Genomic DNA, 24,747 nt, shown 5'->3' with positions numbered 1-24,747 from the left:
AAGACCCTGGAAATACAAGAGTAACAACATTGACCATTCAGACAGGTCAAAGAGAAGTCAGTAAATGCTTAAGTGAAAAGTTAATTGACTAAATAATAAAAAACCCACCAAATATATACTAAAGTTTCTAAGATCTATAATAAGAATGAAATATGTATCTGTAGCATTGTGAAAAAGGCTCATCTTAAACTGGAAAGATTATAGTTAGTATCCTAGCTTAGGTAACAAGAAACGGCATTAAATTATGGAGTTCGTTATGATCTGCAGTTTCAGACATCAATTGTACCTCTTTTCTTTCTTTCTTTCCTTTTTCTTTTCCTCTCTCTTTCTTACTGTCTCTCCTTTCCCTCCCTCTCTTTCCTTCTTCCTTCCGTTCCTCCCTCCTTTCTTCCCTTTCTTTCCTTCTTCTCTCTCTCCCTCCCTTCCTCCCCTTCCTTTTCTTGCTTTTTTCCAACAAGTCATACATTCAGAAGTGCTGCTTGCTAAGGCTTTCTACATCTTCACCTTGAGCTAATTTGGCCATTTGCAGAGTTTCATGAAAAGAATTGCCTGCAATTGCTACATTTGCTTAAAAACCCTGGCCACCCATATTCATTCCCTTGAGGTCTCTGAAAAGCCACATTTCACAGGACTTTTCTAAAGAATTCCTACTAATTAGCCTGGCTTCCCAAGCACAGGACATAAAAGAATTAGGCCTAGGAGAAATCAAAACTATACATATGATTTCAAATTTTTTTCAGTCTTTTTAGGTTCTTTTTGAAATGCCCTTTGCCTGTAGAAATGTCCAGTGCTAACACTGGTTTTCATTCAGAGATAAACAGGAACATAGAGTCAGGATGCTTTATCTTTGAAATATAGTCATAGAGAGGACCTTGTCTGTCGTGTTCAGATTATATCCTTGCTAGATGTATGCTTATGACAAAGTATATGTGAAATTTGAGTGGGTGTTTCTACATGAGATCAGCCAGATGCATGATCACAGAGCACTCCTTCAATCTGTGAAAACATGTTTTCTCCCAGAGAAAATATTATATATTATTCCAAGGATCTGCTTTTATAAGGCCTGAACTTTTAAGTCACTATCATAAGGGATTAACTTGATTCTGCCTAGAAAAAGGTCATATTTCATAAAGAGGGTTTTCTTTGTGTCAGTACTAGGGCTTGAACTCAGGACCTTGCATTCTCATTTGACTTTTCTCCTCAAGCTTGGTGCTCTACCACTTGAGCCAGCCTCTACTTCTGGCTTTTAACTGGAGCTGAGTTTCTGCCCCATCTGGGTCAAACTTCAATCCTCAGATCTCAGTTCCTGAGGAACTAGGATTACCATAGAGTAAATTCTTATTTGCATATATAAGATTTAAAAAAAAGTGTAACTAGGGTTTGAACTTGAACTCAGGACCTGTGTTTTCTAGGCCTGGAGTCAGTTCCTCTGTTCTTTTTACTTTAGCTGCTCTCTCTCCCTCCCTCCCTCCCTCTCTCTCTCTCTCTCTCTCTCTCTCTCTTCCAAATAGTCTCATGAACTCTACTACCAAGCTCAGCCTGAAACTTTTTTTAAACAAATAAGAACACTTAAGGTAAATCTATAATAAGCAGCAAAAAAAGCACATCCTTCTCAAAGTTTCAGTTTTAGTTTTGTGATTAAACCTTATTAAGTGTTTTGACAATAAAGATTTGAAATTTGAATTTAGTAAAGAAGGAGTAGAGAAAGATGATTGTTCCCAACAAGTTGAAGTTCTTGAGTATTAGAAAAACAGCTATTACTAATAGTGGGTTCATCCACAATTCTTTTTTTTTTTTGGGTCCGGTCGTGGGGCCTGAGCTCTGGGCCTGGGCCTGGGCCCTGTCCCTCAGCTCTTCAGCTCAAGGCTAGCGCTCTACCACTTGAGCCACAGCGCCACTTCTGGCTTTTTTCTTTTTGCTTATGTGGTGCTGAGGAATCAAACCCAGGGCCTCATGCATGCAAGGCAAGTGCTCTATCACTGAGCCACCTTCCCGGCCCCCATCCACAATTCTTAAATTCCCAAACCTTCAGCTTTTTGTAACTTCTTTGCCTACAAACATGATGTCAACCTACACAAAACTTTGTTTGAAGAGTCAAGTTCCCTGAAGCAATATTGGTGTGTTGATAACAGTGTCTGCCCTCCAGCCCATCAGGGGCATTATGTAAGTGTATTCACCATAGCACCTTTCTAAACTCTAATAAATTTATAACACATCTGGCCAAAGATTTCATAGAATGATTTTGGACCTGAAAGTCATACTATAGGAAACACCACATCTTTTTCTTTAGGGAGCTAGCCCACTGAGTTTTCTTATTGGGAGAGACCATATAAGCACAAGATTTCTTGAATATTTGTACCTCAAAACACTGAGGATGGTGTCTGTTCCTTGGAGAGTTTTCCTTACCAGTTTTGTCATCATTTCCCCACATCTTTGTAACCATCGTATTTCACAGCCCCAGCATCAGCTCAGCTCTATGCATTGCTGTCCTGTTTGCCCAGGTTGTGTGGTAGGCCCAGGGAGATGAGCATTAAGAAAGATTCTACGAATCACTTAGCAGATAGGGGCAGCTGTTGTCTTGTGAAAGATATTAATCTACAATGAAAGGTCAAATGTCATAAAGGGCAGAGCTACAAACAAAATGCCGAGGTATTAAACAATACACATCAAGGAAGGCTTTACAGGGGAGGCAACATTTTGAGCTTGTGCCTTTAGAGAATACTGAAATTTTCATTTGTGAAGAAGGAAAGTTATTCCAAAGTTTTCCACTGGCCAGAGCAGTCCTGACGTATTTATTTTTTAAAGGATGCAAATATATAAACATGCACAAATATATATATATATATATATGTATATATATATATATATATATATAGGATACAAACATATAAATATATGGAGAAATTTCAAAGCAGGATTATAAGAAACAGGTACGTTTAATTTGAAACATTTTGCATAGAAAATACAATGGGACAAAACTGTAGTCACAGCATAACAACTGAATTGCAAAACTCTGCTCATGTTTGGTTTTCTTCAAGAAGAGTGGTTTGGCTGGAGTAGTGTAATGACTACCACATCAGTGACCCCTGTGACTTTAGATATCAATTTATTTGGCAATGAAATAAAGATCTCAGCTTAAGGGCTTATAAGAAAATGTGACTGGAATGAAATTAAAACTGTATTTCTCATCTGTCACCAGTACTCATCTCTGTTAACTCTACATTAATTTTCATCTCTGTTAACTCTACATTAATTTGGAGGAGTGCAGGACTGTGGCATGAACAGAAACATCTGTGAGTGTGGGTATGTCCTGGGAGACAATGCACAAACCCTACTGTGCTACAATTAGTTCTGTGAACAGGCTTTGCTTTTTACCCCTTTTGTACCCTTTCATATATGGACCACCTCTTGCATCTGTCTTGTTCTTTCTATGTATAAGAACAATTAACTATGTTAGTTTAACTATAGCAATTCCCCTGATGTGTTATAGTATCCCAGTGTGTTCTCATTAAGGGTTTGGAGTTCATCCCTTGGTTAATCTAGATGCTGTCATAGTTACTAGTATACTAATACTAGTACTATACTAGTACTATACTATACTATACTAATACTCATACTCAGTCCATGTACAAAAGTTGAAGACAGGTGATAAAAGGTCTTCACTGTCAAGAGGAGGAAGCATAGACTTTATTTTGAACATATATCATTCTCATGTTAGTAACAAGCAATCAGTGACTTATCTCTCCATCCTACCAACTTCATGAGTATAGTGAAGGTCACAGATAGGATCTGCCCCTTGTCTTTGCCCAGACATCTTGATGTATATCTCCAATGACCACTGTACTGATGCATGGCAGATCATATGCTGCTCCTTAAAGATTCTATCCTTTGTCACTTGCACTTATGTGCATAGATGCTTCACAGCAATTCACGTGAGGAAACCTAATGGGAAGGAGGATGGGATAGAGCAGTCCTATTCTGGAAGATCAAGAGTCAGAAATCACAGGTCTAGAGTACTAATGACAACTTTAGCAGGGAACAGAGAACACACAGTTCTTAAAAAAACCACCTAGAAAATCAGAAACCTGTGGCTGAAAATACAAAGTGTGAAGGAGTGCATAGATTACATGAAATTGGGTGTCTGGGGAGAGTAAGCTGGGAGACACATTGGATGAACAGAGCTGAAGTTTAGGGATCTCTTAGCAGTCCTTGTATTGAACTGCACATTCACATTAAGCAAGATACTTATTCTGGCTTCGCTTCAGTACCTCCAAGGGGAAAAGAGATACAGTGATGGTAATGTATACCACCTTCCTGCTAGTCTGAGGGTTAATGAAAGTTGGGGGATGAGGCACTTAACTCCCTGTTTTTCTATTCCAGTCTGGAAAGAGCTGCCTGTTAAATAAGACAAGTATTTTTTCCCCTTTTGAGTCCATAGGACATTTCCACAGTGACAAATTTTGCCCAGCTCACCAAAATTTGAGCTAAACCTGAATAATAAGTCGACCATCTATTTTATGAATTGGATGCACATCCTGCCGGGGTTCCAAGTGGTTATGACAACAGAATTCCTCATCTACAATATCCCTCCACTGCCCTCATCTATAGCTCCCTTGTTTGTTCTGAAGATAATATATGGATGGAGCCTCTTTTGCCAGCAGTCTTTCTATGCTTTTCACATGAGGAAGAGTTACTGCTGTTTTCCCCAGGAGAGCTGAAATGACTGCTTTTTACACGTGTTATTTACTGTGTACATTCTAATATCAAAATGGTCAATTCATTTATAATCTTTTTAATGTGCCTCAGAGAATAAAGGGTCTGTTATGTTTTCTTCAAATGGGGAATTTTCTCTTTTCTTTTTTTAAAGCATTAAGTTTTACTTTACAACTCATTAATTGATCTAGTGTCCATGAATAGTTAACATTGATTATGCACAATTAGCATATGATAATGTATGACACACATTTCAAGCACATTTTAGACAGCATAATTATACTGTATATTATTGCGTTCAGCTAGGTAGGTCCACAAAATATGATGGATGGTGTGTTCATCTCTATTGAATTCATTTACCTGGCTTAGAGGGAGGATTTATAAATGAACATAGTTGAAAATAAAGGCCCATAGGCCAAATTCTGTAAGCACTAAAGAATAGTTCCAAGGAGCAAAAGCTGGAGGTCAGTCGACCAGTTCTTTTGCTTTTAGCTAGAAGATTATTGTAGATGCACATTGTAGGATTTTAGAGCTCAGTTTTAAAATCCTTCAGACTCCAAGGGCTGTTTTATGTAAAGTGTTCTGACAGGCAAAATAATTCCTTTTTAAACAAAATTCACCCTGCTCTTCAGGCTTACTGTGGAGAAGGAAAGCAACTATGCATAGTAACAAATAACTGTTTTAGGCATATGCAGAATATAAGATGTATAATACTCTGCCAAGCCCTACATTGTGCCGTTCTCTAAAAGCACAGGATAACGTTGACTTTGGGTTTGGGTAATTCCTCTTACTTGCTAAAATGATTAACCATGGTTCACCTGTCCTTTCAAATGTTCTTTCTTTATAGTATTGAAGTTTCTAGCCAAGTGAAATAAGACAAATGCATAGACTTGGATTGAACTTTGACTTTCTAGTTATGAGCTCACTACTTCGAAAGTCAAGTAGTTTCATAAAAATGAGACTTCCTTTCTAAAAGAGACCCCACAAAATTCCACAGTAAAGGTAACTTTGTATTTCCCAAATTGTGAGCATAGAAAAATTGCTTTATTCTCAGTTGTCACAGTCAATGTTTGTATGTGAACTTGGTCCAGCTATGAGGTTGAGGCAAGGATCTTTCTGTTTCGCCCCTCCTTGCATCCTCATATTAACTATAAGGAAGTCATTTTGAGTGAGTACTGTTGGTTGATTTCCACTTTCAGAACCAAGTTCAGCCATTAGAATGAGTCCCCATTTGGAGCTCTCATAGGCATCAAAAGATTTAAAAAATCCTAAACAAGTTTCAAACTTTTCCACCGAAGTATCCCCGATAGCAGAAGGATAGGGGCCATGACTGGAAGGAAATGTCTTTCAATTCTGCTTTTGCTATGAAGTTCTATATATACTTTGCATTTGTATGTACAACATTCTCAATTGTTTCAATCAAAACATATTAATATTTAAATTACCTATCATTGAATAAGATAGATGGTCAAGGAGAGTGTTGTTTAACATACTGCTAAGTGTCTGGAGTTCCCATCTTCAATAATGGAAGCTGTTTCAGGAAGTCTTTTTATAAAACAGGCTGAATCAATCATTAAATGTTTGCAATTTCAAATTGCACAGCAAAGCCAGTGTCCATCAATAGGATCCAAGTAAAATGTTTATCAAGTCGATGCATTCCACGCAAACATTTAGAAGAAAAGATAGCCTTGATTTAGATCCAGGGGAAAAGTCTCACACAGGATAATCCCATTAATATATTTGTAGAATTTTTTTATTTTCAGCACTGAGTATTTAACACAGTGTTAAGAGCTCTGCTACTTGAGCTGTGACCTAGTCTTCTGTGAGTATTTTGTTTTTGAGATCGGGTCTTGATAAGTTTGCCTGGGGCAGTCTTGAACTTTTGATCCTACTGATCCAACCTCCTACGTACCTGGGATTCCAGGCAGGCACCACTTGCAAAAAACATTTAAACCTTGTATAAAGTTGGATCTGAGAAAATGTCACTTTCTATGTGAGTGTATTACTTAGTTTTATTGTATCAAGTGTCAATCACTGCATGTTTAAAACAAGTATTTTGAAAAAGAAAAAAACCTTACAGATTAAACTTGTGGTTAATCTAAACAGAAGGAAAAAAAAGTTTATTCAACATTTTTTATTTGTAGTTAGCCCTAGAAGGAAATATGGATTTTAGTGTTGTGCACAAATTAGAAGTTCTTCCTATCACACCCCTGAAGAATGGTTATGTGGACTCATATTGAATGACTCTATTGGATGCCTCGGTATCATTTATGATAGAGCACTTAGGTACGGTAGAAGAGGGGAGAAAAAAAAAGAAAGCAAATCCTGCCAGATTCCTACAACCCAGGATCATACAGAGATTCTTTCTTAGGTTGGGCAAAAAGGTAGTTCTCCAAATGATTGTCACCTTCCAAATAAGGTTTGGCCTTCACAAATAATAGTGATTGTCCCTTTATATTTGAAGATATAACTCAAAGTGGGAAAAGCTTTACCACAGAGCTCCACATGCATTTTATAGTTATACATGTGTATTTTGTATTGAAGATTAACATTCTGCATTGCTTATCAAGCACATGAGTGACTCAGCTGCAATTGTCCCTAAATACTTCCTAACAAACTGCATGATGCTATCCTAAATAGTCTTTTCAGCTGATTTTGGTTATGTTGCCACAAAATTTTGGTTATGTTGCTGCTAAAATGGACTTCTTCATGGATAAATGTAATTGTCTTAATCATTTAGCCATTCAATAAACATTCATTCTCTGTCACATATGAGGTATGAAGATTCTATGAAAACCTGACAATCTCAGAAAGAATGACATTTCCCCATTTGTTAGGAAATGGAAAGGCTTGGAAAAAATTATATTAAGTGAAGTAAGCCAGGCCCAAAGAAACATAGGTCTCATGGTTTCCCTTATTTGCAATATCTAGTTTAGGTATGAGTCAAGCAGAAAAAGTCAGATAATGTGATGTTAGGAAAACGAACCCTCAAATATGTATTTTAATGTTTTTGTTTCTTTCATGCATGTGTTTCTAACGCATTTATAAGATTATTTCTTTGTTGCTTTGTATGTCCCTCCCCCACAGTGTAACCCCCGCTTTCACTATATTTGATGTCAGTATAACTTGTGGAGGAGATGGGGACAAACAAGTCGTTTAAGGATTCAGGTGGACCTGTTGCAACAATGAGAAGTACAAAATGTCATGTCAAAAACGAGCTTTACAATGTCGGTGTGGCGGGGGGGGAGGGGGGGGGGGAGGATTGGGGGGGAGGGGGGAGGCTGGGAAGGGAGGTGAAGGGTAAACAAAGGAGGAGGCTGCAATGCTTGGTAAAAAATGTATGCATTATCCTGCCCATGTAATTGTAACCCCTCTGTATAGTATGTTCTCAAATAAAATAAAATTAAATTAAAAAAAAAAAAAAGAAAATCTGACAATCTCAGCTTCTGTCTTCACAGAAATTACTGTCAGGAGTTACTGTTACGTGTCTATCAAGACAGACATGTAATCAGGAAGTTAATTACAAGGCAATGTGTAAGATGCCCATGATGGTTTGTAGAGCTGAAAGGGTCACCTAACAGATGAAGTATCCTAGAAGAAAGGATATCTAAATTCAGATTTGAAAGACCAGTAGGAATTAGCCTCAGCACTACAGAGGTAAGAGAAGAAAAGTAGTTAGAAAACAGCAAAAGCAAAATGCTGGGCCATATTCAAGGAGCTGATAGACGTACCATGACCAAATAGAGTTTGAAGTGAAGAGTGGGTTTTGCTGCAGGAGGGAATGGCTGGGTACACATTATGAGGGACCTTGAGAACTTTTGTAATGAGTTTAGACTTGGTCCTTGAGTTAGGAGAGTGAACAGACAATTTTTTTTTTTGCTTGTGATATATTTTTTTTTATTGTGAAAATACTATACAGAGGGGTTACAATTACATGGACAAGATAATGAGTATATTTCTTATCAAGCATTGTAGCCTCCTATTTTGTTTCCCCTTCCCATCCCTTCCCATCTCCCCCCGCACCTCCACCCAACCCTCCCCGCCCCCCCCCCCCCCACCAAAGTTGTAAAGTTCATTTTCGACATAAAGGCTTGTACATCTCATTGTTGCAATGGGTCTACCTGTATCACTATTTAAACGATTTGTGAACAGAAAATTTTCTAACCCAGGGAATAGATGGGAAGTGGTCCATGCGTTTACTTGGATTTTTCTAAGCTTCAAATTTTCTCATGTTTGGAATGAGGACAATATATATCAAGGATTGTTGGAGGATTTAAGTGGGATATTAGAAATAAAAAAGCTAGGTCTGCCATGTACTAGTGGCTCACACCTATAATCCTAGCTAACTCAGGAGGAAGAGATTGGGAGGACTAACTGGGAGGCAAAAACGGTTTTGCAGCCCAGGCAAAACATTGTGAGACTCTAGCTCAACAGCAAAAGCTGGGTACAGGGCTGGGAAGGTGACTCAGTGGTAGAGCGCTTGCCTTGCATGCATGAGGCCCTGGGTTTGATTCCTCAGCACCACATAAGCAAAAAGAAAAAAGCTGGAAGTGGCGCTGTAGCTCAAGTGGTAGAGTGCTGGCCTTGAGCTGAAGAGCTGGGACAGTGCCCAGGCCCAGAGTTCAGGCCACGACCAGACACCCCCCCCCCCAAAAAAAAAAGCTGGGTACAATGTTGTATGTGTGTCACCCCAGCTACTCTTGAAAGTATAAACAGAAGGACTGTGGTCTAGGCTGTTCCTGGCAAAAGATGACCTTATCTCAAAAAATAACCTGAGCAAAAGGAGCTAGAAGTGTGGCTCAAGTGGTAGGGCACCTGTCTATCAAGTACAAAGGTCTGAATTCAAACCCCAGTAGTATAAAAAAAAACTAAGTAAGTTTTTGGCATGTTTTAGAAACCTTATTACTTTCTTTTGCCTTATGTGTCTACAGTTTGTATTTTTATTGGTACTTGATTTTCTACAATGTGTTGATAATTGAATTGATATTGACTAACTATTAATTACAGAAAAACTGACAGGGTCATTCAGTAAACAACTGAGTCTATCAGGCAAAGGACAATCAATATTCTTCCCAACGGCATTGGAATTGTACTGCATGGTACTTGGTATCTGGAGATTAAGAACCTGGAGGTCTGTTATCAGAACCAGAAGCCTAAAAGCACAAAGCTTTGCAAAGCTGTCTTCCTTCTGCCCAAAATAATAGGCAGAAAGAAATAATGACCATTAGTGAAGAAGTTTACAAAATGGTGATTAAAAAAAGAATCAATAAAACAAAAAGTTGGTTCTTTGAAAAATATAAAGAAGATTGAGAAGCCTTTTAGACAAATGAAACAAAAGAGCTGAACTAAATTAATAAAATTGGAAATAAAAAGGTTATATCATAATAAATACCAATGAAACCAAGCAGATCATTAGGAAATACTTCAAAACTTATATTTTAATAAACTAGAAAATCTAGAAGAAAGGCCATGTTTACTGGAATGACCAGTTCAAACTTCTGATTCATTTCTTTTAAAAAGGAAAACAGCTGTGTAGGATGACAGCGAAAAAAATACTGAGTCTGGCTGATTTTTTTGTTGTGTGTGTTTGTTTTGGTTATTTTTTCCTTATTGCTTTCTTTTCAGTTCTTTGTCTTCTGCCTTTTTTAGTCATTGTATATATAGAAATCAAAATGCCCATCTTCAGTATGTCTTCTGTTCCTCCTACCACCCTTCATTTTTGTTTTTTCTCCATCTTCAATTAGAGTAGTTCTCTTGCTTATTGTGAATATGATCCACAATCCTCCTTTGTTGCCTTTATTTTTGTCAGGTAATTAGATTGCCAGATTATTTTTGCTTATTTGATGGTCTTCTTTTCTCTTTCTTTGAATAACTAGATCTTTTCTAGCTATTTAATTCTCCTCTTCGTCAACCATCCACTTTCTTGTTCTTGAATATTTTCCCTTTCAGCTTTGCAATGCTGTAAATCTTGCAATGTTCATTAGTGTTTCCTTCCTGTATGATCTTTATCACTATCTTTATTAGCTAAGGTTTTCCTAGTTCACAAAATATTACCTTTTATCCTTTATTCTTCTAAAAATATTGGATCAGTGACAGTGATTGCTTTTTAGTTGGGATTGCATTATTCTCCTGGTGGGTATCTATCAACTGTGATTGTTTCTGGAACTAAATTTCGTTTCTTTGAATGGAGTAGACCACACCAGACCAAGTGTCTTGAGGACTGTGGTTGACTGTTTAACCACTGAACCATACTCTCCAGTCTTAGTGATGAGGAAGAAAATAACTGTCAACCCAGATTACTGTATCCAGCAAAGTTATCCTTTATAATTGAAGAAGAAATAATTTTTTCCATGATAAAAATGAAAGGAGTTTATGGCCACTAAACCAATACTGCTGAAGATATTTAAAAGAACCATAAACATAGAATAAAAAGATAAATCAGAAAAACATAGGAAAGAATAAATCCAGCAAGATGATGATGATTATCAAATGTGGATTCAGAAAGAAGCAAACTAAAAAAATCAACAAAATATTTTTTCAATAATAACACAAACAGTAATAGTCTCAATTTTCTAGTCAAAAGTCATGGAATGTGGGGCTTGGAATGTGCCTCAGTGGTAGAGTGCTTGCCTTGCATGCATAAGGCCCTGGGTTTAATTCCTCAGTACCACATAAACATAAAATGCTAGAAGTGGCACTGTGGCTTAATTGGTAGAGCACTAGCCTTGAGCTTAAGAGCTGATGGACAGCACCCAGGCCCAGAGTTCAAGACCATGACTGACAAAAAAAATCATAGAATGTTGAGTTGGATTAAAATGTGAGAAATATAAGCTGGGCACTGGTGGCTCACGCCTGTAATCCTAGCTACTTAGGAGGCTGAAATCTGAGGATCACAGTTCAAAGCCAGCCCAAACAGGAAAGTCCGTGAGACTCTTATCTCCAATTAACCACCAGAAAATCAGAAGTGGCCCTGTGGCTCAAGTGGTAGAGTGTTCACCTTGAGCTGAAGAGCTGAGGGACAGCATCCAGGCCCAGAGTTCAAGTCCCACAACTGACAAAAAAAAAAAGCGAGATATAACTATTAGTTATATTCAAGAAATGGCACCTCACTGAAAAAGACAAACATTGGCTTAGGTTAAAGAATGGAAAAAAATTCACAAGCAAATAGGTTTCAAAAGCAGGCATGATATACTTATATTTGATAAAACAGATTTCAAATGAAAATTAGTAAGAAAAAAAACAAAGAAAGCCCGTGGGACATCAGGAAAATAATAGAGGAAACATAATACTCATAGAATCAGAGAGAAGAGCAAGGGGATGAAGTCATAATATTCAATTCATATATGTGAAAATGGAACTAGGAAAATTAAGGAAATGGGTAGAATTGGGAGAAATGGAGAAGAATGATGATAAATGAGACATTGATCAAGATGAACTGTACATGCAAACTGACATGTGGGATGGAAACCTCTCTGTTAGCTACTTAAATATAATAAGAAATACTAATGGAATCTAATGAAAATGAAAGCATAACTTACTAGTACTCTGTGATACATGAAAGTCAGTGCTAAGAAGGAAGTTTATAGTTAACAATGTCTCAATCAATAAATAAACAGCCCAAGGTGGGTGCTGATGGCTCATACCTGTAATCCTAGCTGCTTAGGAGGTTGAAAACTGAGGATCACAGTTCAAAGCCAGCCTGGGCAGGAAAGTCGATGAGACTTTTATCTCTAATTAACCAACCGAAAACTACACGTGGTGCTATGTGTCAAACAGTAGAGTGCTATGAGTTCAAGCCTATTGGTCTATAAAAAAAGTAATAAAGTAACACAAAATGTACCTCCAGATTCTAGAAAAATAAGAATAAAACAAGCCCCAAACTAGTAGGCAGAAAGAAATAATGACAATTAGTGAAGTTAACAAAATGGTGACTAGCTGGTGCCAGTGGCTCATGCCTATAATCCTAGCTACTCAGGAGGTTGAGATCTGAGGATCGAGGTTCAAAGCCAGCCTGGGCAAGAAGCTCTGTAAGACTCTTATCTCCAATAAACCACTAGAAAACCGGAAGTGGTGTTGTGGCTCAAGTGGTAGAGTGCTCACCTTGAACGGAAGAGCACAGGGACAGCGCCCAAGCCAGGAGTTCAAGCCCCATGACCAACCAACCAACAAACAAACAAACAAAAAACTCAAAAAACAAACAACAAAATGGTGACTAAAAAAAGAATCAATAAAAGAAAAAGTTGGTTCTTTGAAAAGATAAAGAAGATTGACAAGCCTTTGTTTAGACAAACAAAACAAAAGAAGGAAAGAGTTGAACTAAATAAATTTGGAAATAAAAAAAGATATACCACAAGAAATATCAATGAAATTCAGCAGATTGTTAGGAAATACATCAGAAACTTATATTTTAACAAACCGGAAAATCTAGAAGAAATGGATAATTTCTTGTTGTCCTTGACTTGCCAAAATCAAACTAACATGATACAGACTACTAACTAAATCTGTAACAGGCAACGACATAAGATGCTATAGACTACTAACTAAATCTATAACAGGTAACGACACTGAAACAATAATAGTCTCCAAACAAAGAAGAGTCCCTGACAAAATTATTCATTGTTTATTTCTATCAAACCTTACAAGAACACTAGCACCAATGTTCCTCAAACTATTCCAAGAACAGTAAATAGGAGGTACTTAAATAGAACAGAGAAGTCAAATCACTTCTATTTGCAGATGATATGATCCTATATCCAAAGGAGTCTACAGACTCTACCAAAAAACTTTCTTGATGCACATTTTTGCAGTGTAGAAGAACACAAAATCAACATGCAAAAATCAGTAGTTTCAGTTGAGCACTGGTGGCTCTCACCTGTAATCCTAGCTACTCAGGAGGCTGAGATCTGAGGATCATGGTTCAAAGCTAGCCTGGGCAGAAAAGCCCATAAGACTCTTATCTCTAATTAACTACCAGAAAACTGGAAGTAGAGCTGTAGCTCAAAGTGGTAGAGCACTAGTCTTGAGTGAAAGAGCTCAGGGATAGTGCCTACGCCCTGAGTTCAAGCCCTATGACAGAAAAAAGAAAGAAAGAAAGAAAGAAAGAGAAAGAAAGAAAGAAAGAGAGAGAGAAAGAAAGAGAAAGAAAGAAAGAAAGGAAGGAAGGAAGAAAGGAAGGAAGAAGGAAGAAAGAAAGGAAGGAAGGAAGAAAGGAAGAAGGAAGAAAGAAAGAAAGGAAAAAAGAAAGAAGGAAGAAAGTCAGTAGTAGCTTTTTTAATCCACCAACAATCAACAGGATAAGAAGCAAATCAGGAACACAGTTTCATTCACAGTAACCTCAAAAACCAAAACCAAAACCAACCAACCAACCAATCAACCAACCAACCAACTAAACCAACAAACAAAAAAATCCCCTAGGAATCAGCTTACCTAAGAGGGTAAAGACTTCTTCAATAAAACTAAAAAACCTTAAAGAAATTTATGAAGATATCAGAAAATGGAAAGACCTCCTATTTTTATGGAGTAGCAGAATAAATAGCCATACTACTAAAAATAATCTACAATTCAATACAACATCCATAAGAATTCTGATGCCATTCTGATTTTTGACAAAGAGTCAAAATAAACTTTGGAGAAGATAACCTCTTTAACAAATGGTCCTGGGAAAACTAGATATCCACGGGAATCTCACTCTATATAAAAATCAACTCAAAAGGAATCAAATATCTAAAAGAAAACCCTTAAATCCCTTATAAGAGACCTATGGGTCATAGGAGATACTGAAGAGTCATACTAGCATGGTACATAGATTCTGTCTAGTGCTAGTGGGTAAGTGGAGAGATTAATATAGGAACAACATTCTGAGATCTTTCTTTCTAAGTAATAGGCATGTTATTGAATGGAAAGCTAGAACCCACCGGACCTAAAAATAATGTACAGAGATAACCATTGAGTTGAGATTTTTTTACTTTTTACATAGTTGCCATATATGGCAACAAGCCATTGGGAAGCTAAAAATCTTAAGATGGTAAATTTCTGCTTTAAAATATAAACTAGATCATGTTTTGGACTTGTCATTATTTTTATTCTACTTTCTCTTCCTTTTTCTTCTTTTTTTTTCCCTGAGAAATTCACCCACCATACAGTTTCATGTGCCTAGAATCCATATAGTAATAAATTGGTGTTGGTAAACCTTCCATGCACATGTAAGACTCAAACTGAGGTTTACATGTAGAAACAGAAGGGCTTTTCCTGGAAAAATATTTCCTTATAAAGGCAACACCCAGTTTTTCCATATTCCTTGAATTTCAGCTAAGGACAACAAAGCATTCTCTTTCTTTGGACTTTCGTTGTTTCTTTTTTCCACATCAGTTGATGAAAAAATAATATTTATACTTACTGGTGCCCCAAATACCTCCTCCTATCACAAGGGTGCAAGTTATACAGTTAGAGATTTATCCCTGTTGCTGAAGGCTAAATACTTATTACATCCCCATAAGAAGGCATTAGCAGTTAGTCTTTTGCACCATATTGGGAATTATTCCAAGTTAGTGGGCAGATCACTGTAGAAGGAGAAAGTTGGGTGTTATAAACTACTAAAATAGGAATGCTATGGCCACCAACACAGAACAGTGTTACCCAGGTGGCTTGGTCAAGCTCTGCTGTTGATGCTTCCAAACTGCAGCACTGCAGCAAGAGTATATTAGGCTCTCTGTCTTTATTTTCACAAGTGACTATTTGTGGGCAACCATTCTACTAGAGGGTCTGCATTTGAATCTTGGAGAAGTCCTCCAGGCAGCTATCAGTTGGAAGCCTTTTCTGGCTGGCCTCAAACTGACCTAGACGTTATCACAGGCATTCCAGAGAAGGTATAGTGCAGTTCCTTTTTTGAGTAGACTTCTGTAGAAGTAACAAGGACCACAGTGAATACAGCAATAGCAAAAGAGAAAAAAAATACTGTATTTGCAGTTGAGGCCTAATGACTGTGCCTTAGAAATGAAACTTAGATAAGAGATTTAAAGAGCTCTTTTGTGATTAGTTTAGATGCTGAAAACAAGACACAATTAAGAATTCAGGCTAGCTGGGCACTGGTGGCCATATATGTGTGATCTCAGGCTGAGATCTGGAAGACAGGTTTAAAGCCAGCCTGAGCAGCAAAGTATGCAAGGGTTCAACTCTAATTAATCAGGAAAAAGCCAGGCTGGAGGTGTGGTTCAAGTGGTCCAGTACCATAGTTGAGCAAGAAAGCTGAGGAAGAGCACAAGTCCTAAGTTCAAGTCATAGTTGCAGCATGTGCACACGTATGTACATGCACACACACATGCACATGCACACACACAATTCAAGTTAAAACACAAGTAGAAATACACAGCCCGATCAAAAGACCTTCTTAACACCCAGTGGGGGCCCAGGACTCCACCTTTACAAGCACATGTTATTTAGGCATGAATATGCACAGGATGTCCAACATTTATTGAGGGCAGTTAGCTTTGCATTACAGTGATAAACTACTTAAGCTAAATTAATTCTTTTTTTGTATGCATTTTATATTGTAAAAAATACTGTTACAGTTACATGAGTAAGGTAATGAGCATATTTCCTATCGAGTATGGAGATTCCTCAAAAGACTCCACATAGAGCTCTCCTCTGACCCAGCAATCCCACTTTTGGGCATTTACCCAAATGATCACAAACAAGGCTATACTAAAGCTAGGAGCACAACTATGTTTATCGCGGCCTTATTTACCATAGTTAAGATATAGAACCAACCCAGATGCCCCTCAGTTGATGAATGGATCAAGAAAATGTGATATCTATCTATCTATCTATCCATCTATCTATCTATCTATCTATCTATCTATCTATCTATCTATCTATCTATCTATCTATCTATCTATCTATCCATTCAATGGAATTCTATTTCTCCATCAGACAGAATGACACTGCCCCATTTGTTAGGAAATGGAAAAACTTGGAAAAATTATATTAACTGAAGTAAGCCAGGCCCAAAGATGTTAAATTAATTCTTAAGGAAGAAAAAATTATTTTGGCTCATGACAATAAAGGTTTCATTAGTCCTAGGGGAGATTTTTACTTAAGGTGTCTGGGAAGCAGGAGTAAACTAGGAAGGGCCCTGAAAGCCCTGATATCTTCTTTAAAGGCATACCCATTTGACCTAATTTCTACCCAGTGGATCCCACCTCTTACAGGTTCAACCATTTCCTGATAGCATCAAGCTGAGCACTAAGCCTTTATTACATGGCTTTAGGGGGATATTCCAGATGCAAATGACAGCAAATATTGTAGTGACTACTTTTATTAAGCATCTTTGGCTAATTTTTATATCCTGGCTATTCAAATTACCCTCTTTTTATGTATTTAGGCACTGAGACTTTAAAAATTAAATAGTTCACCCCAAATTCCATAGATAAGCAACTGTATTTCATGCTAGTTTTAGTGAGCCACAGACTTGGTAGCTTAAACTAAAGACATTTATTCCCTGAGAGGTCAAAGTGTTGACAAGGTTGGTTTGTTCTCAGGCCCCCTCCAAAGCTTGTACTAAGCTGTTATTTTCTAGATATATAACACAGTGTTAGGTACCAATCATCTCTTCTTACAAGGGTACTGTAGGGTGGAATTGGGCCCCATCCCAATAACCTCGATTTGCCTTATCTATTATTTTAACTATAGCTCCATTCGTAGTTACTGGGGTGAGGACTGTAACATAAACCTCTGGGGAGGTAACATAATTCAACCCATATCAGCATTTATTTTTCATTTTTTAAAAATTATTTTAAGAGGTTCTACAAAGGAGTTGCCATTTAACAATGCACTTTTTGGATATAGTGCATCTGGATCAATGTTCCTCCTTTCAAGTCTTTGTTTTTTTTTTTTTTTTACATCTAGATTTACTACAAATACCATGACTGAGTCGTAATAGTAAACTATCATATTGGCCAATGAAACAGAAACCACTCTAGGTCCCTCAAAATAAGAAATTTGTCACATCTGAATTGTTTATGCTGGTACTTGCTTGGAAAAGCCAGAAGTTCCCGCTGCCCTGTACAACGCGTACTTTAGTGATGGACTTGGTTTTGGTTTCCTTCTTAGTGTTGTCTGGCTGAGGGTAGAGATGAGATTGTTCTCTCAGTGAGCTAATGGTTCTAAGCAGCTTTGAGACTACAAAAATATGATCTACCTGATAATTGTTTTGCTTCACTTGCTACCTATGTTTTGCGTATTTTCTCTTTTTGCTTGCAGTTCTTTGAAAGAAGAAGATATCTTTGCAGAAATCTGTGCCTTCTGGCAGCCTAGGAGTGGATCACAGTGTCTATCTGTGTAGCCCTTTGTGGGGAGGGGACTGGGAGAAAGGAATGGTTTCACGTGGCTTGAATTCTCCACAGTGATGAGCAGGAGAGGAGACACATGGGATGTCAGACATGTTAACAGAATCGTTTAGAGAGAATTGTTTTCTAGGCAGAGACTTTATCAAGACCTGGCTGTTTTTGCTTGCTTAATATGCTCTGCATTTTCTGCAGTCAGACCCCACTGCATGGTTAATGACACAAGTTCCAGGAAGCCTGGGGATTGTACCAGTAGACACCAGAGACACTAACCTTGTCAAAGCAGAAAAAGATGACATACTTACAATAGGAGAGACACTCAGTTCCTAAGCTCCTAACACAACTGGGAAGTGAGAGATTTGATGTGGATGCACTAGCCACTCAGCCTGATTTCTCTGAGGAAAGCATCTACCAATTGTTTCTCTTTAAAATGCAGATCAACAGAGGACTAATTCCAAGTAATTTAATGAAACAGGTAATGGTGGCAATTATCTAAGGGATGGGGCATGCAAGTAGCTGTGTGTACAGGTAAGCACACACCAACTCCCCTTCATGGCCACACTCATGACTTGATAGAACTAATCTGCATGTTAGAGGCCACTTCAGAATGCCTTAGTAAATGTTATCTGGATATTTGGATGCTGCCACACTTTCAAAGCAATAGTGTACCCAGAGGACTGACATTTGTAACTTCATCCAAACAACACTGCTATTATTTTGTTCTTAAAAATATTATTTATTTTCTTAGCAAATGAATAAAAGCATCATTAAATTTATTTTCAAATTCTGTTGAATTGTCAATTTCAAACTGATTTTTTGGGGGAAGGAGAAATCTAATTCTAAACAGATATGTGGGTAAGAGATTTTAAGTTTGGAGTGCAAATAAACTTTCAGGAACTTGACCAGTTTGTAAATTGGATACAGCTGACACTCCTAGTGTCATGCAATGTATTTAAAGAAAGGAACTCATGGTGTATGTCAATTCACCAATTGCCTTAAGGAATAAATAAAAGAATTCATAAAACCAAGATACTGAAAGTATCAGGTCTTTTGTCAGCATAATTTCTGCAGTTATTGAGTTCTAGAACAAACTATCATTTACTATTTCATGAAATTCCAAGTTGTGAGAAGGGCTTAGTCTTCTGAATTAGCATGAATGAGTTCAGAATAATAACAGTATACAAGAATAGAATTTTCACCCTGAGTCACATAAACTAAATATAATTTAATTCTTAAGATACTCCTGTGGTATCATTGCTGCCACTGACAGATGGGTGAACTAAGACACAGTGGCATTAAGTAATGTTCCTATAACATGGCATAGAGCTCACAATACCTCACAAATACCAGTGGGCAGTGTGACCTTTTACACTGAATCACATGCCAGGCTTGAGAGTCAGAAAAGCTATCAAGAATAGTATATAAACCTAAAGATGGAGAAAATAGGATATTGGTTTGGCTGTGGTAGCTCTTTATGATGACACTGTGAGAAGATGTGTGTGTGTGTGTGTGTGTGTGTGTGTGTGTGTGTGTGTGTGTGTGTGTGTATGCTTGTGTGGTGGTTACTTAAACATTTCTCACAGTTAAATGTATTATATATTTACATAAAAATGCCATGATGGAACTTATTTAAAATGTGCAATCAATCAATCAATCAATTTAAGCATCCCAAATGACTGGACTTTGCTGTGTTTGTTTGACTTCTCCATCTCTGCTTTTGTTCAGGGACTGAAGGTGATGCTGGAGAACCTTTAGAATCTCAGTCCTTTGGAGTGGTCTTAAAATCACTGAGTTCCCCCTATTTCTTTCTGTGAGCATCACACTTTATGAATGTCCACAATTATTTTTTAAAACTTACTTCTTCTAAAAAGAACATCCATTTTTAGAAAAAATGATAAGGTCTCTAACATCAACCAAGATAATATTTTGGAAGTACTAGCAATTTTACCCCAAATGAATACTTTCTAAGTCTCATGAGTGATGAGTACCTGTTCTTCATTTTTAGAGTACAATAGTTTTAATTTGTGGAGGGTTGGCTATGCTTCTTCAAAGAATAGTTTCCATAGCCTCAGAATAAGAGATTCATCACTGGTCTATTCAAATGCATCTCATCCATTGGTATAATTTTTCCCAGAGGTGAAGGAAAGATGCGTGAGATGCACCACAATGTAAATGAAATAAATTAGGAACCAATGAGACACAAATTCAAAATTCTATGCTTTAAAAAGTTAGCTCTAAAATTTTAATCTAGAATCCTATGATTCCAAATCGGAAAATCATAGTATTCATACCTTTACCTGAATAATATGATCTGTGGTCTTTGAAAACTTTACAAAGGCACCTGTGTGGCTATCCATGCTTTTTTTGCTGCAGAAATTGGAATGTGTTTGATGAGTGAGTGGTGCCCAGATCTTGCCATAAATGTCCTATAAAGTTCCATAGGAACCAATATACAGTATTTACTGGGTATTAAGGCTGAAGACATCATTCTGACTAAACTAGAAAGAGTCTAATCAGAAAGATAAAATATTGCATGTCACCCAAAGAGGATATGCATTTGATTTAAATACGCTAAAGGTTTTGTGATAACACCATGACTATAAATACATGTATTAAAGATTTTGAAGTGGCTAGGCTGGTATCAAGTCACATGACAGAAGAGCTGAAAGATACTTTCAACGTGACTGTTAACTGCAGGTGAAATGAGGACATGTTTGGCTGCTCAGAATATAAAAGTTTGAGTGCTTAATGAAAAAGCCATTTGCTTGCAAGAAAAAGGACATTTAGGTTAAAGAAAATATTCTGGATTCTACTTGGCATGTTGGCAAACGTATGTTCATTTAAATATCTGGGGGAGGGAGAAATTCAATCCCTAGCCTATAAAATGTGTTATTATTATTGCTATTTTCAGATCAGATCATTGGGGCACAGAGAAGTTATATAATTCACACAGTAAATAAACCCTATATTGAACCTGATGCTGCTCCTGAATGTTAATTGTGCTTAAAAGCATAGTCCTGAGACCTGTGTTTAAGTTCGGATTTTATGAGCTATGTGATTTTGAGCCTTACTTGCAAAATATAAAATAATAATTCCTACTTCTCAGGGAGGCTGTTACAGCTGGACTTTCACTAGATTGGCAAAACTTTAAGTCTGAAAAGAATAACTCTTGGTAAGTATTTGGAGCAATGGGAACGGTCCTCATACACTTTTGGGAGTGTATGAGGCACAACTTTGTAAAACAGTTTGGGACTATCTTGTTAAGTGGCAGATACATCTACCCCTAGACCTGGAAATTCCGGGGAAAGCTGAGTGTGGGTGTAGAAAGTGTGGAAGCACAAGAGTTCTTTGCTACATTATTTTTAATGGTTCCTAACTGGAAGCAAGACAAACGGATACAGCAACTGTAGCCATTTGTGCTGTAGAATATAATAAAATAATGAAAGTGAATTAATTCAACATACACAAAAGCATGCTTAATAGCTTAAATCTATTATTGGTGGAAAAAAATCCAAATTTCCAGCCAATAACATTTTTACAAAGGAATGTGAATGGATTTTTCAATGTTGTTTTGCATTAGAGGAATGTGAGGTTAAATTATTTTTTAATAGGCAGAATAGGATAAACTAAAAACAGACTATAGTTACTTTTGTGTGGGTTAGGGTATAGATGTGTGTGTGTATGTTTGTATTTATGTATGCTTAGGAGTGAAAGAGGGACCTTTAAGATATTATTGGCTTAGCTCTTATATTGGGTCATAGATGTCATATTTAAAAGACTATGTTACATGTACGCTCTTGGTAAGCATCAGATGTTATGTTATATAATAGCATGAAAGTATCCCTTTTAATTGCAACTAAGATTTCCAGTTCCCAGTATTTTGTCCAAAAGTAGAGACACAGAGTAGATACTGAGAAAAGATGTATCAAATAAATTAATAACAGTTGGCTAAAAGAGATAGGATAAAGCACTTTACAAATGAAAACTGCTTTATGAACAATGTCTTATTTTTCAAAGAGAAAACTTTCCAGACAGTTATTTGGTCCTCATGCCCTCAAGCTAACTGGTCTGAAGTGATGATGTGATGATCATATTTCTGTCACCATGTCCCATTGTAGACGGTCACACCGAATCTGCCTGCAAGCCTGCTAGTGTCTGCCAGAGCACCAGAGGGAGGGTTGTTTCCGCCATACTTCTTCCTCTGGCTTTAAGAGCAATTGTTTTCTTTGGTTGTAGTTGTGGGTGCTCACAGTGCTAGGAATACTTGTCAATCTGAAAATACTGAAAATGATGAGACAAAAGGAATCAGGCATTCCTCTTCAAAAACACTTTTTTATATTCCTTTGGGAATAAAACCCAAGGTGGCCGTGAGCACTGTCAACACTTGTAGAGACAAGGAGGAGAAATATGAATGTGCAACATGCAAAGGCAAATGACATGTCTTTATGATCTGTTCCTAAACTTTATATTTCACCCACAACTACGAAGGTGATTCTGAATTGTTTCACTAATGACCTGCTCCACAGAACCTTAAATCTTTTACTTTGATTTCAGAATGGATTTTCAGTTTGACTCCTTTATTTTTGATGATCTCTTTTCTTGTGCATGTAGACCTGATTTATTTATTAAAAATAAAAAGGATCAAGATGGAAATTCTTTATAACAATTACCAAATAACAATTAGGATTTATTGTGTGCATGCATTTTCCGACCATATCGGGTTTTTTCATCCCCAAAACGGAGGCAGCTCTGAAGTGCAGTTAGGAGTCTGTTTACACCACCCAGATATCAAATTGACTTGCTAATGGTAACTCTTACTTGGTATCCATGGGTTACTGTGTCATGTGATTTGACATCAAGTACAGACAGAGCTGATTAGGAGCATCCAGCTCTGTCCAACTCCGTGCATCACTGAACCATCTGGTCATTTATTCACTAATAAGCCCCTAATGGCCCAAATATTCACCGGCCTGTCATTGTGACATGGCATAAAATGCCTACATCTTTCAACTCGCTTTGACATGTTGCTTGTTTCACATCAAAACCCGTCATTTACAGGAAAAGAGCTCAGAGGGGTAAAAACTTGACCTAATCTACAGTGTTAACACAAAGACAGAGGCTTGGTTATCTAGTAGCCTGACTGAAAGCATGTAAATGGGCAGGAATTCATTTTGTACATTTTTTTTCCATTCTCATTTTACAACGTTCTTTAAGTTTGGTATCATCCCTAATATGGGATTTTATGTGGGCTTTGCATTGAAATATCTATCCTGAATCTATTTAAGTAGGAAAGAATGCTGTAAAAGGAAAAATCTTCCTGGAGGCATGGTGCATGCCTATTTACACTGAAATATGCAGGGAAAAATACAATATGGATCTGAATAGCAGCTCTATGTAATTTGAAGATGACTTTGCAGTTTGTTATTTTAACCCTGTTTTATTTTCTATTTTCCTTTTCCAGATAAAATGTGTCTTTCTTCCTTATTATCTCTGTAAATTATAAAAATTTGGTATTTTCATGTTGGGGGTATTTGACATTTTATCACCAGAACAATGAGAAGTTGGTTCCTGTTGTAACCATTAGGAAAGAGAGGCTAAGAGCCTACACTTAGTTATATGGCATAAACAATTGAAATACTAACTACTGGAAGGATTAAGAAGTGGGGGAGGTATTGTACTTTCTCATATTCACTACTGCTGAAATCACAGTTCTTAGATGGAATTCAAACACTATGCTACTGAGGTCCACTAAATGGTTTTAGGTAGTTCATATTTTGTAGGCATTATTCAAATGAATAGTTTCCTGAAAAAAAAGCCTTCATTTGTTTCCTTCTTTTAAAACATTTTTCTTCTTACTTTTTTGTGCTGGTACTGGGCTTGAACTCAGGACCACATTCTTGCTTGGCCTTTTCACTCAAGGCTGGTCCTCTACCACTTGAGCCACAACTCCACTTCCAGCTTTTTGCTGGCTAATTGGATGTCTCATGGATTTGTCTGAGAGACTGGCTTCAAACCTCCATCTTCTGATCTTAGCTTCCTGAGTAGGTAGGAATACAAGTATGAGTGACCAGTACTCCGCTTGTCTTTTCTTTTCTTTTCTTTCGTTCTTTCTTTCTTTCTTTTATTGGTAGTGAGGCTTGAACTCTGGGCTTGGGTGCTGTCCTTGTGCTCTTCAGCTCAAAGTGAGTGCTCTACCACTCTACTGCTTGAGCCACCACTCCACTTCTTGTTTTTTAGTGGTTTATTGGAGATAAGAGTCTCACGGACTTTCCTGCCCCGGTTAGCTTTGAACCATGATCCTCAGATCTCAGCCTCCTGAGTAGCTAGGATTACAAGCGTGAGCCACCAGCGCCCAGCAGGGAGCTTCTCTTTTTTAAGTAAAAGAAAAAGTTTGAAGAAAGGTGTACTGTTGCTCTCTTTTTCTCTTCTCACTTCAAGCACCTTCTTATTGTGCAGGCTGGCAGTTTGCTTCCCCCTCAATAAACTCTTTTCTGCCTGAAACAAACAAACAAACAAAAACAAAAATGGCATGCTGGTGTAATTTAGGTCTCTAAGATCATTTCCCCCACTAATGTCCACTATAGTTCACTGCGGCCTGATCCCCTACCTCCTTTTCCAGATCAGTAGGCTAAGAGCATACATGTGCCTTTCTATCGATTCCATCCATTCATACCAGAAAACCACGGATGGGAAC

Source organism: Dipodomys spectabilis, unplaced genomic scaffold (genome assembly GCF_019054845.1).
Source record: "Dipodomys spectabilis isolate Male_0828 unplaced genomic scaffold, ASM1905484v1 ptg000174l, whole genome shotgun sequence".
Lineage (NCBI taxonomy): Eukaryota > Metazoa > Chordata > Mammalia > Rodentia > Heteromyidae > Dipodomys > Dipodomys spectabilis.
The sequence above is the reverse complement of the archived record's forward strand: the minus strand, read 5'-3'. Positions refer to the sequence as shown.